Source organism: Gallus gallus, chromosome 19 (genome assembly GCF_016699485.2).
Source record: "Gallus gallus isolate bGalGal1 chromosome 19, bGalGal1.mat.broiler.GRCg7b, whole genome shotgun sequence".
Classification (NCBI taxonomy): Eukaryota; Metazoa; Chordata; class Aves; order Galliformes; family Phasianidae; genus Gallus; species Gallus gallus.
The window spans coordinates 1,576,668-1,590,356 of record NC_052550.1 but is presented as its reverse complement, the minus strand read 5'-3'; positions in this window follow the sequence as shown (position 1 = coordinate 1,590,356).

Here is a 13,689-nt window from a genome sequence, read left to right as displayed (position 1 = left end):
TTTAATTGCTCATGAAATCAATGCCCCCTGCCCCCCACACACACAAGTATTTGAGTCCTTCCTGGGAAAAGGTGGCAGGTAACATGTATTCGTTACTCAAGACACTTAAAATCAGAGTGCTTAAAACCTCAAAGCCAAACGAGCTGCTTCTCATGTTGTAATGAACAATTTCCCCCATGCTGAAAATACGTGTGTGAAATTGCTAAAAGTAATAAGCTCATCCATTTCTCTGCAATTTTGCTATTAAACTGCAATGAGACACGCAATCGAGTCAATAATGTTGATGTTCTTCTGAAGAAATCAGCTGGGCAGAGGGCAGGGAGCTCCTCCCATGGAGCATGGAGGTCCATCCTTGGGACCTTGACGTGAATAACAGCACCCTATATTTTGGCTTCTTTAAAGGTGGGCTTCCTCTGAGACTCCAAATAGATAGACAGTGCATAGAAAGCGTAATTGTTTCCTGAGGAGGACTTTTTAAGTCATTATTATTTTTTTTTAACCTTGTTAGGTGTACACGCCGTTCTGTTGTTTCTTTTCCTTTAATTATTATTATTTGTGGGTGAACATCGAGAGCAATTGCTGTAACTGTTGGCCTGGAAAACTACCTGGGAGGTGTTTGCTGCAGCATTTCATGCTTCATCACTGTTATTTTTCAGCACTGCTGTGTGCAGCCTGCTCCAACCATTTATTACAGGAGACCCCGCCTGCCCTGACCATTGCAGTCCCCCCATGCCGGGTGCTGTGTGAAGGAGACAAAGCACAGGGAATGGGCCAGCAAGATGATTGGGCATGGCCCTGTGCTGGGGGTGGGGAGATGCCCTGGGCATCTGTGCCATCCTGGGTGCTGGTGTCCAGGCAGATCACCCAACAAGGCATAGGTTGTGTTAGAGATTTGGTAGATTTTATGTTCTCTAAATAGTACATAACGGCTGCTCTAAGGTTCAGGTCAACCTCATTGAGTGGGTGGCAACCAGCCCATGGGTTGGAAACGAGTGGGTTTTGAGGTCCCTTCCAACCCAACCATTCTATGCTTCATATTTTCACTACACTCTTGTCATAGAATCGTTAAGGTGGGAAAAGACCTCTGAGATCCCTAAGTCCAACCCCAACCCACCCTCACCACGTCCCTCAGTGCCACGTGGATCTCCACAGCTCTGGAACACCTCCAGGAACAGTGACCCCCCCACTCCCTGGGCAGCTGTGCCACTGCGGCACCACTCTTTCCAGGAAGAATGTTTTCCTAATATCCATCCCGAACCTTCCCTAGCACAGCATGAGGCCATCACCTCTAGTCCTATCACTGTTACCTCGGAGCAGAGGATTCATCTCCTGACTTCGTTGGCTGGCAGATGCCCCGTGGCTGCTCCCCTAGCTCTAGTGCTCCAGGAAGGAACTGGTGCCCACTGCTTGCCCAGAGGCCACCTCTTGCCCACTGGGCTGGTGTCAGTGTCCCAGTCCTCATGGCAGAGCCCTGTACTCCCCTTTTGTGTGTGTTCATATACCCTTCCTGGAAGGGAAATGCACCATGATGTATGCACATTAAAAAAAAAAAATAAGAATAATCAACAACAAAACCCCCCAAACCCTACAAGCACATCAGAAATCCGAGTGCATGAGGTCCCTGGGGAGGTGATAGGGCTGGGACCCAGGACACCAGGAGCAGTGGCCCCAAGTGGGCAACAGCAGCATGCAGGCAAAAGAAAGTCAACTCGATAGGATGAGCATGGGCACCAGTGTCATGGGGTGATGGGTGATGTTGCTGGGTACCAAACCGTACAGAGCTCATCCGTTGTGTGCACGGTGAGTGAAGTTCATGCTTTGCATGAAAGGCTTTCTGCTGTCCCATGTCCTTGTCCTCATGGGTGCAGTGAGTGAAACTGTGCAAGAGCTGATCAGCACTGAAAGCTGCTTCCCCAGTGCCACCGTGTGCCTGGAACTCAAACAGCCTGGTGCGCTTGCAGGATTAGAAAGCACAGCATGATGGCAGTGCTATGGGCAGTCCAGGACTTACCTATGGGGCTAACAAATCCCAAACTGGGCAAACAGTGGCTTTGGAACAGTGCTGTGAATGACTCCTTGGTTGGGACAGCGCCTTGGTGACTATGTGACGTGTTGGAAGCTTGGAGCAGGGAGGTTTGGGTTTGGCTTACAAGAAGGTACATGTGAGGATGGTTGGTGCAGATGGGGACAGGAGCGTGGGATGGGAGCTCCATCTGGCATGCACCAACCTGGAGTTTCCTGCATGCCAAATAAGGCAAAAAAGTGGAATGTGTTGTGTGTCTGAAACATGGTTCCCTTACAGAGGTGCTCTCCTGGGGACAGCCATGTGTCCATGTGTGCCCAGCTTGCCATAGGCAGAAGCCAGATGTGCCATAGTGCACAGCACGTTTCCATTCCACGTGTGTCCAGCCCTCAGTCTAACCCCAGTTCTTCACTCCAGCAGTTTCCCACCCATCGGTCTGACAACCAGGGAGTGACAACTTCAGATGAAGACTGCTGCTGTAGTGTAAGGCCCTGTGATGAGGGACCAGAATGGTTCTGCCTTGGGGTTGCTGAGCTGGGAGTGCCTGGAGGAACACATTGCTGCAGAGCCAGTCCTTGTCCCCAGAGCAAGCTGTGCCCCACTCTTTCCTGGAGGGCCAGGTGCTGTCCTGACTGATTCAGATGCTCAGTCCAGCTGCAGATGCAAAGACAAATGTGAGCATGCATCTACAATTGCTCTTCATCCCTCTGCTGTTTGGCTGCAGTGTGGCTGAGTGTCCATGGGCCGGAGAGCAAAGTGACTTCTAGGGTCTGCAAGCCTGGAGCTGGGTCTGCTCCATGCTTTCACATGGGAGTGGGTGATGTAGGTCTGCTGCTGTGTCAGTGTTTCCATATTAAAGCAAAACAAAATAAAAGAAAAGAAACAAACAAACAACAAAAAACGCCTCAATTTGAACCATCCCTATTGAAATATTCTTACATGAGAGATTGTCCTGAAAAAAGACAAAGAGGCTCCATCTAGCTGTAAGATTAAGTAACAGCCTCTAAATCTCTATTTGATGTTAATGGCAACAGCCTTGCAAACTGCCCCAGGTCTGGGTCAGAGCAGTTTCTCTGTGTCAAAGCCCAGGATAGGCCATGCTTGTCAGGATGGGGATCGAAGAGCTCTTGGCTTTTCCAACATGGGCTCTTGTGGACCCAGTAACGCCCATGGCACAGTGTCAGAGCAATATTAGAGGCATCTCTCTGCACTGCAAAATACAGTCTTCAAAAATGTATGGGGGAGTGGGATGCTCCCTTTGCTCCAGGAGCCCTGTGCCCTGCGAGAAGGATGGTCCCAATGCACCCTGGCAGAGGCACAGTGATTTACTGACTACAGGCTAATTATTTAGGCACTGGGAGAAAAGAGAGAAATGGTAGTTTAATATTTTAGAAAGGAACCACTGATGGTTGGAATTGCCACCCAGGAGCAATTGTTAGCAAGGGGAGGTGTGGAATTGCAGCTTCAACGCACACAGCTTTGGTGTGAGGAGTCCTGCAGCTGCTGGGAGCTGAGCAGGAGATGCACAAAGGGCCATGCAGAGGTGGCTGTGCTTTCAGTAGTGCTGTCCCAGCCCTGCACTGTGCTGCAGCATCTGTGCTGAGCCACTGGTGGTGGCATGGGCTATGACAAGGGCACAGCTGTGCTACTTTATGCACTCTGAGCTATTGGAGGTGCTGACCAAAGGTACCCACTTAGAAATAAAGCCTTTGGAAGTTACACTTGAGTCTTTTTCGTGGTAAGAACAGAGCCCTTGTAAATAAGGAGTCAGCAGGACAGAAAATGGACTGCCTTTGCCCCAGCTCTGCCCTGCTTTAAGCTTGTCTATGTGGTCTCTGCCAGAACCTCCTGCAGACAGCAGAGCGGGCAGAACCCGGGCATCTGCAGCCAGCAACTTTGAGGCAGAGTCAGTGGTGCTGGCTGATTGTGGACATCAAACATCTTCATAGAGACAAAAAAACCCCTTCATTCCTTAGCAACACATGGGCATGCAGAGACATAGAATCATAGAATTATTCAGATTGGAAAAGATCTCTAAGATCCCCAGGGCAACCCCAGTCTGTCCCACTATGCCCACTGACCACGTGTCCCTCAGTGCCACGTCTCCATGGTTCTTGAACACCTCCAGGGATGGTGACCCCACCACCTCCCTGGGCAGCTGTGCCACTGCAGCACCACTCTTCTGAAGAATAAATGTTTCCTCGTATCCAACCTGAACCTGCTTTTGCCCTCTAAGAGGTCCCCTAAAAATGAAAGAAAAACAAAAACAAAAGCAAAAAAGAAAGAAACCCAGCTCCTAAATGAAATAGACAGAAGAACCAGGGGAGATGGAGTCCCAGAATGGAGTACAGCGTAGCTTGGGTCCTGCAAGGGAGTGAGCAACACGGGCCTTCATGGCTCCTTAAGGAATGGAGGCGTCACTGCCTCCTCGTCTCAGGGTCACCCAGTTTGTCAAGCTGTGCCACTCACTGTACCCCTATATAAAGGCCGGGGGACACATCCCTTTGTCTGCGGTACTTTGAAGGAGGGGGAGCGTCTGATCTCCATTCCTCTGTTTGCAAAGCTTCTGTAAAAAACGTAGGCACCCCATCAGCCTCCGCCTCACAGCCCTCCGTTACTCTCCTCAAAAAGCACGTATTTACTTTCCACCACAAGAGGTCCTCAAGATCTAAGGCAAAATATCCAGGAGCGAGATTCGGCTGCGAAGTGTTATTAAAAGGAAAACACCGCCCGTAGGGATAAGTCGGCAGGGAGGAAAGGTTGCTGCCTCTCCCGGTCAGGAGCTCTCCAACACGCCCCGCTGTTTGGGGCTGGAGAGCCGGGGTGAGGCTTCAAACTCTCTTTGCAAGAGTGGGCCATGGTGGGAGAGCGGAGGTGCTCCTCTTTTGCTCCAAGGGGAGACGAACTGGGAGTGCAAGAAGTGAGTTCTAAGCAATGGGAAGCACCAAGGCAACGAGGCGGCTGTGATCTCTGCAGTGGCCGTGGTCATGTGTCCCAATTCCAACTTCTGCCCCCTTTCCTTGTTCTTCAGCACCCCGTGTCCCTGCTTCGAGCTGAGTGCATTTCCTATAGCACGTGTGGTGATGTTCTCACGGGCAGTGAAAGGAGGAGTGCTGCTGCTCCTCGTTTTCTGAGTCCTCCAGGCTCTTTTCTCCTCCTTCCTCCATACCTCGCAACAAACAAAGCTTTGCTTCAGCATGTTTGAGTGATGAAACACGTGGAGGTGGCCTAGAGGACTGGTAAGAACAGAAAGTGTTTGTGGGAGCAGATTTAAGGCCAAAACTGGCTACCATGCAGGCAGCAGTGAGTATCATTTAATGAGGGCTGCTAGGAGAGCCTGTGTGCCCCCGTTCATGTCCTCATTCCACCTGCATAAGAAGGGGTCAGTTCATTTGTTATATACCTTGGAGGTTGTGTTTGGAGGCAGTTAAATGGCTCCTAAGCATGGATGTCTTTCTGGATAAGAGGGAAATTGTTTCTCTTCCCCTCCCCACACACCAGCAATGCCTTGGCCATGCACACTGCATGGAGGAACCATGGAAGGATTGGTCCACCCCTGGCAAGAGCCCAGGCTCTCTCCCCCTTGTTCCTCGGAGCAGAGAGACCCTGAGTAATAGTCACCTTGAGCTTTCCTTTTCATAAAACCCTTTGGTGTTACTCAAAGTCTCAGCACAAGATGTCAGGGTGGATTTATTTGTGGTCATGATTGGTTTCAGCTTATCCACAGGCAGAAAGGGAAATGATCTTCTCTTTTAAATGTTAATAGAGGCCTTATTCTTGTCTTGCAGGCAGACTTGGTGAAGCTTGATTTACTCCTCTTGCTCTTCCTGCAACACTGTCTGAATATTGCACATGTATTTGTGAGTACTGTGCATTTTGTTTTCACACTTAATGATACTCTCTGGTCTCTGATCTGTTCTGAGTGCTTGAGACCAATGGGAACCTCAAAGGAGTTAGACAGTAAACCACCCAGTATGGGTGGATCCAGTATGCTGAGACTGGAGTTGGGAAATAGAGGACTGCACAACGGATCATGGCCATGGGAAAGCAGTTAGCAAACCCGAGATCCTCTCAAGATCCAACTTCTCCTCACTGCACAGCCCCACAGGTACATGCCCATGTATCTCCCTGGAAAAGGAACAAGGACAATAAAAAATGTTATTCCTTCACTCCAGTCTGCTCATTTCAAAACCGTTTCTGTGCTTTAGTTGGAGGTTAGGTTGCTGATGTAAACCTTCCACTGTAGGAAGGCAACAGTGCAAGCGAAGTTGCAGAAGGGAACCTGTGAACTCTGTCAGTCCTTTAGAGGCAGTACTTCTCAAGCTCTCAAAGTGAAATTGATCTTTACTAAATCAATGAGCTTAAGGTTGGGTCTTCCTACAAGAAAAAAAGGTAGTTTGAATGGAGAGAGAAGAGTTTAGCTCTGCAAGAATTACCCAGTTATTGAAAATAGTCCAGGTCTTGCTGGGATTTGGCCATGAAATGCCGAAGTCTTCCACACATTTTCTCTGAAGGTACTCAACACCTTGCCAAAAATACTCCATTTTTCCCTCCTCAGTACTGACTCTCCGTCATCTTTGCCCCTTCATTTTAATGAGGTTCCAATTGTTCAAGGAGTATTTGGGCTTCATTATTAGGTGAGCAACTTTTTCTTTCCACAAAAACAAGAAAAGCCTGTCCAACCCCCAACCTGACTATTTACCATTCTTTTTCTCTCCTTTTATATGGCCTTAGTGAATGGCAGAGGCAGAAGAAAGATTTTCACTGTAATTTCTTGATCATGAAGCAGATCCCATTCCCTTCAAGGATCCACTTGGAAGTATCCCATGGGTTAGAGCACTGGAAGGTAATTCAGCCCAATTAGCATTGTTGGACATTCAAGCACCACTTCTTCCAAGCTCAAGATCCCTAAGACTAAGGAAGCAGGCAATGGTGGCAGGAGACATGCATTGATGAGCAAGAAGCTCATGGAAAATCTCAAATGGAAGAAGAAAGTGGAATCGATGGGGTTTAGCCACATGGGAGTATTATAAGAATGTTGGCAGGGCATGCAGGGATGTGGGCAGGTGCAGAATGGAGCAATCCAGCCTCTTTTCAGTGGTGTCCAGCAAGAGAATAAGGGGCCATGGACACAAACTAGAACACGGGAAGTTCCAATGAACACAAGGAAGAATATATCTGCTGTGAGGGTGCCAGAGACCTGGAACAGGCTTCCCAGATGGGGTAATCGTCTTTCCTGGAGATACTCAAAACCACCTGGACACTTTCCTGTTCAACTTACTGTAGGGAACTGCTTTAGGAGGGGGCTGACCTGGGAGATCTCCAATGGTCCCTTCCAACCTCTATGATTCTGTGATACTGTGTTTGCAAAACATTGCAAGATTTAGTGATGGAAACGTGCAAGCTCCACAGCAGCCCTGCAAAGAGGATATGGCTGTTGAATGCATTCAAATTCTCACTGAAGGCAATGACAGTTCTGCTAGGGAAAAAAAAAAAAGAAAGAAAGAAAAAAAAAAGAGGAGTTCAAATAAATGCTGGCCTGGAGCTCACGTTGACAAGCTGTGTGACTAATGCACTACCTAGAGGAGTCCTAGCAGGAAGCGTGTGGGCATTAATGCCAGGCTGAAAGCAAGTACAGTTCCAGCATGGATGGAGGAAAGGGGGACGCAAGAGGTACCAACATTTGCGTCACCTGGTCTATCTATAGCTGCCTAGCAGGATGTCTGGGTACTGGATCCGGTGGGGGGGACTGCTTGATGAGACGTCCTTGGGGACCTAGATTAAATTATGCAAAAAATCCTCCTTGAAGGATATCTCTCCAGTAAACCCTGGAGCAAGCAATAGCGCTCCCATTAACATGGGAGAGAAAGCTAATGAAGATTAATGTCATTGGGTGGTGATGGGGAGTGAGGAGGGTGGTTTCATTTTAAGTGGTAAGAAATAGATCTTCTCTTGGCATTTATATCCTTACATTTCTTTTTCTTTGGGTGTATTATTTAACCACAACTTTATACAAGTTCTGCAGGCAGCTCTGTGTGTCGATCTGCTCTTTCAGTTCTCCAGAAACAGCCTCACCCAGCCCACCACCACCACAGCCCTCAGGGTTTTCCTCTCTCTTTGTGAGATTTTATTACAAAATCTCCATTCCTGCAGTTCCAGCCCATTGCTCTTGTCCTTTCTGCCACATACGAGGAGATAAAGGCCTCACGTTTTGCATCTCGGAAAACACTGTGAGGATGTCCTTTGGGTCTATGTAGACTCACCCTGTGGTTTCTTTCATTGCTTCTTGTTGCAGGGAGCAGAAAAACAAAAGAAAAACTACCCCAAAATTGTTTATGACCATCCCCATTGAAGGAAGTGCAGTATAAACTAAAAAGCTATGCTAATAAGGTAGCGCTGCCTTTTCTATGATGGGGGGTTTCTGCAACTTGGCAGAAATGGGAGTAACATGGGATAATCTGTTTTTTTATCTGATTTGGCTTGGTTTATTCAGCTCAGACCCCTGCAAGAGCTCTAGATAACATTGGGGTCTTATGGAGCAATGCCAGCAATGTGCTCATTGCTGTGTCATTTGATAAAGCCCCTCTACACCAAGTGCTCTGGATCATAGCTGTTAAGACAAGGGGTTTTTAGCACTAGAAAGGCAGGCATTTCAGGGTTTTTTAAATGGGTACACTTACAGTTTAAAGAATTGCTTTAAAAGGCAGCCAGGGACATGGTTTATCCTACACAAACATTAATATTCTTCTAAGTTGATCCTGCTTAATTCACTGTGGACAATTCTTAATTCAGTGTTATGCTATTTGTGCTGAGTTATTAGCTAGAGCGATGTGTGTTTTAGAAGCACTATCAAGCTGTGCAGCAGCTAGGCATACGTGGCAGTGTTTACCTCCCCTACTAAGAAAAGGGGCACTCACACTTCTCTCCCTCCTTCCTCTTTTTGGGGGTTTCCTTTAGGTTCAGGGGACCTGGATTCACCTGGTCTGGACATTATCACCAGCCCTCATGGTTTTCACTTGCTGATCTTTGTTGTATATCACAGGAAGACCAAACTGAACCCATATTCGGTGGGTCCACCCTGAGATGCAGGATGCTCTTAGAGCAAGGTGCTTTGGTTCTCACACCCTACAGAGCCCAGGCTTTGGTGGTGGGTGTCTACCAAAGGTCCAGATTTGGATCAGATTCCTGAAGGAATAACACTGTTGCATTCCATAATAAGTCTGACAGAGGTGAAGTTATGCTCTAGGAGAGACTTTGCTACGGAGTTCTGTTCAGGTCCATTGGTTTCTTCCAGACATGCTATTCTGCAGGACTGGGGCAGCTCATATGTGATGGATGGGAGCACCAAATGACCTAAAAAAGCTGAAGTCATCCCATATCCTAAAGTAACAATGCGTTATGATCACAGTACTTACACAGAATCTTAAAATGATAGAACCATAGGATATCCCGAGTTAGAAGGGACCCATAAGGATCATCAAGCCCAACTTTGTACAAGAGTATCTAGAAAGAATACCAATAGTTGGCCTTCTCATTCTGGCATGGAGATTCCCCAAACCAGAAGAATAGAGGGTGCAGCCAATCATCATTTCTCAGAAGCCAGCAACAAGGTTGATGACAAAAGCTCACAGATATCTGGGCTTGAGCTGGAGCTATCTGCTATTGTCAGTGTGATATCTGCCCACACAGAGGGCTGTTTTCTATGTGCAGCATAGCTGGTGGAGGAGCTGAAAGCACTCACCCGTTGCATGTAGCACATTGACTGCAGATAGACCTGCAAAGAAAGAGTCTGCACTTTGCACACAGATTATTGTCAAGAAGTGCAGACGTAAGTACAGTGAATTCACTGCCAAAAATAGCCTGGCTCTCATGACTGGCATAAGAGTGTCTTGTAGGGCTCTGTGCAGTGGTAGAGCCTGCGTGCACAGCTTCTTTTACCACTAGATGTCATAAACTGTTTTGTATGTGTGTGTGTGTGTGTGTGTGTGTGTGTGTGCTTGTTCTTTGTTTTTTTTCTTTTTTTCTTTTCTTTTTCAGATGCTGTTTTCAGTGCATGAGGCACTGATATCCCCTGGGTAAGCTTACCTTTTGGAGTCCTGCATCTCTTTTTGTTGCTGTTTTTGTTCTTGTTTTGCAGATTTGTTCTTTTTTAAACTAAGACTGGAATATGACACACCGTACCCTTTTTTAACACTTCACATGCATTCCAGAACATCATTTCTGCCATGCTCCAAATTACAATAGAGCATGTTTGCTGCAATCTCAAAGCTCACTTGGGCTTTGATTTGCCTTCCTAACATTAAACTGCTTCAGTGTCCTTCCTGAAAGCAGTGACAGCAGCAATGGACACCTGTTTTTCTGAAGCTCCTATCTCAGCAAAAAGTAGTGACAATTTTAGATTTTCTTAGTTCAAGTCCAGCTCAGTGCTTGCTGTGCATCCATTCCATGGAGAGGGTGGGAGGTGAAAGGAAAAGAAAGGAAAGCAAAAGAAAGGTGGGAAGGGAAGGGAAGGGAAGGGAAGGGAAGGGAAGGGAAGGGAAGGGAAGGGAAGGGAAGGGAAGGGAAGGGAAGGGAAGGGAAGGGAAGGGAAGGGAAGGGAAGGGAAGGGAAGGGAAGGGAAGGGAAGGGAAGGGAAGGGAAGGGAAGGGAAGGGAAGGGAAGGGAAGGGAAGGGAAGGGAAGGGAAGGGAAGGGAAGGGAAGGGAAGGGAAGGGAAGGGAAGGGAAGGGAAAGGGAGGTTAGTTGGTTGGTTGGTTGGTTGTTTTTTTTTTTGCCAAGGGATGCCTCCTAACAGAAGAACTGGGAAATGTCCCAACATGAGTTCCAATCTTTCCGCAGCCAGAGGAGCTGCACTGACCACGTCTGACAAAGCAGCAATTTTCAAACTACCTTAGTTTTATTTGAAGAAAACCATTGTAAAAACTCCGCCCTGCACTGTTCATCCACATCAGACATTGTGGATAGACAAGACTTTGCTCCTGTGGTGTTAGACCCATAACTGCTCTCTGATTGCCCCAGGAGATCTCAAGACTCCTTCCTGGTGCAGATATACGTATTTGTATGTAAGGCAAGCTCTGCTTTGGGAGGTGCAGGCATAGCCTGTGGGTGTGCAGAGAGTAACTGCATGCTTGAGAGAGATCAAATGTTCCTGCAGGCCCAATTAAGGATCATATGCAAATGCTGTGCAAAAACTGCTCTGGAAAAGCGACTCCTTCTCTCTCTTTCATCTGTGCTTTGGTGCTTACTTCATAGCTACTCTGGTTCCCTGGGTAAGAAGAACTGGAGTATACCATAGGGGAAAAAGAAATGGCAAATGAGGCCATGCTGATTATTCAGAGAAAAGGCCTGCGAAATTCTGAAGCACAACTTTGTTTGTTCCTAAAAAGCCCATCTGTCTTGCAACCAACATTTAGAAATGCCTTGATAACCCCAAGAACAGGTTTGCTTCCTTCACCCCAGACAGTTTCTGGGAGAAGCTGGGCACGTGGCCTCCTCCAGCCTTTCTGACATTCCTGAACATCACTCAAGGTGTTAATGGTTTGTGCTGGGGAGAGAGCAGAAAATGCCAGGATCCCACTGACCTTACTTCAGCCAGCATTCCCCACAAAGAAGCATCACCACAGTCCTTGGTATGGGAAGACCTCATTGTGACCTTCCAGGACCTGAAGGGAGCGTATAACAGGAGGGGGAATGGCTGTTTACATGGGTTGATAGTGACAGGACAAGGGAGAATGGTTAAAACTGAGACAGGGGATGTTTAGGTTGGATATTAGGAGGAAGTTTTTCACCCAGAGGGTGGTGGTGGACTGGAATATGTCATCCAAGGAGGTTGTGGATGCCCCATTCCTTTATTCATTCAAGGCCAGGCTGGATGTGGCTCTGGGCAGCCTGGTCTGCTGGCTGGCGACCCTGCACATAGCAGGGGGTTGAAACTCGATGATCGTTGTGGTCCTTTTCAACCCAGGCCATTCTATCATTATGATCATGATTATTATGATTATGGAAGGAAATGCACAGAAATCATCTTCAGAGGTATTCCAGAAGGATTGCAACCTGCAGCACCGTTGTTTGAACTCTATCTGGCTTCCTCCCAGTGCTCTACACTGGTAAGCAGCAGCCTGGTGAGGACAGCCATGCCCCGTGGGATGGGTGCTGGTGCCAGCCTGCTGCAGGGTGGTCTCTTTGCATGCTGGGGTCGATTCTAACCTGGGTGAACGTGCTTATAGTGTGCCTGTGGTCACAATCTGTCCTCTTGCAAACTTCTGGGTTCAGATGGCAACCAAAAGAAAGTTCCATATGGGGGAGGAGGATAGAGAAGCAGGTGAGTACGGCCACCTGAGGCTGAAGAGCCACACAGCTGATGGTGACAGGTGGGAGTTTTTCTCATCTTTGAGAGAGAGGAGGTGGGGTGTTTGATCTGGGTTGATATCTCTGAGCTTTCTTCTACAACTTTTCCTTCAGCACACCTTCTCCCCAATTTTTATTCCCTTCAAGAAAAACCTCCCTGCACTTCTTGTGCAGACGGCAGAGAAGTTTGACTTATCTCACTTACTGCTGAATATGAGAATATGGGTTGCATTCCCCATTTTATCTTGTGCCTTCTGCCTTGGGCTAGGCCCTTAGAGGGTCAGCGCTTCCTAGAAAGGAAACCCAGTCCTCTTCATGAGTCTTTTGTGTTGCAGATCCATCCAGTGCTAGAGGTAAAGGGAAAGATGTGGTCTCCTTGTGTGTCACTTTGGAGCTGGAGGTTGGTGAGGGGGTTGCAGCAACGTTTCTCTCAGTGTTTGTGAAAGAAGGAGGGCAAATGTCTTCACTAAGCAGCAGAATAACCTTCGGTGAATTTAAAACACAGCCATTGATTTGAGCTTGCTGCCAAGTTCAATAACAAACTCATAATGGAGGCTGTCTTGAAGGAAAAATGACTTTTTATAGCTATGATGGATTTCCTAAAGTTAATTTTCAGATATAAACACAATTACCAGAACTCCTAATTACCCATAAATTATCTTCATGGAATATGGCTCCCTGGGATGGAAGATCTGCTCTGTCAGAAGTTTAGGAAATATCAAAACAAACAAACAAGAGAACAACAAAGAAAGCAAAACTAACATAATTAAGTCCTGAGAGATGCTTATTCCCAGCTTCACATCGAAATTAAGTCAATACAATTGAATAGTTAAATATTGACTGAATTGTAATATTTAATCAAGTAGCATTCATATTGCTCCACTTTCAAAAGAGGTTTAGCTGGTTGTTTTATTGACTTTTTAATCAATGCTTTAATTATATTGATGCTCTAATTTCATAATAAGTTTGCATTAATTAAGGTAGCTCTTCTCTATGCCGAGAGTAATAGGAAAAAACAAATCCAGTGAAAAGAATATGCTTTTCTCACTCTCCACATGAGATGTAGACGGTGCTATTTACACTCATTTGCTCTTGCAATGGAAAATGACACCAGGAATTTATACGGCTCAGAATGACCATGCATTCTCAACTTGCTGCTTAGGTCAGCTCTGTTCCTGAGAAAGGTCTGTGGAAATAAGAACCTGGGTCAAGTGTGTCACATGAAGTTATTGATCAGATTCTGAAGAATAAAGTGTTTGGGTCTATTGGAAGATAAATGGGGATCAATATAAATAGAGAAATACCTGTGCTTACTCAGTC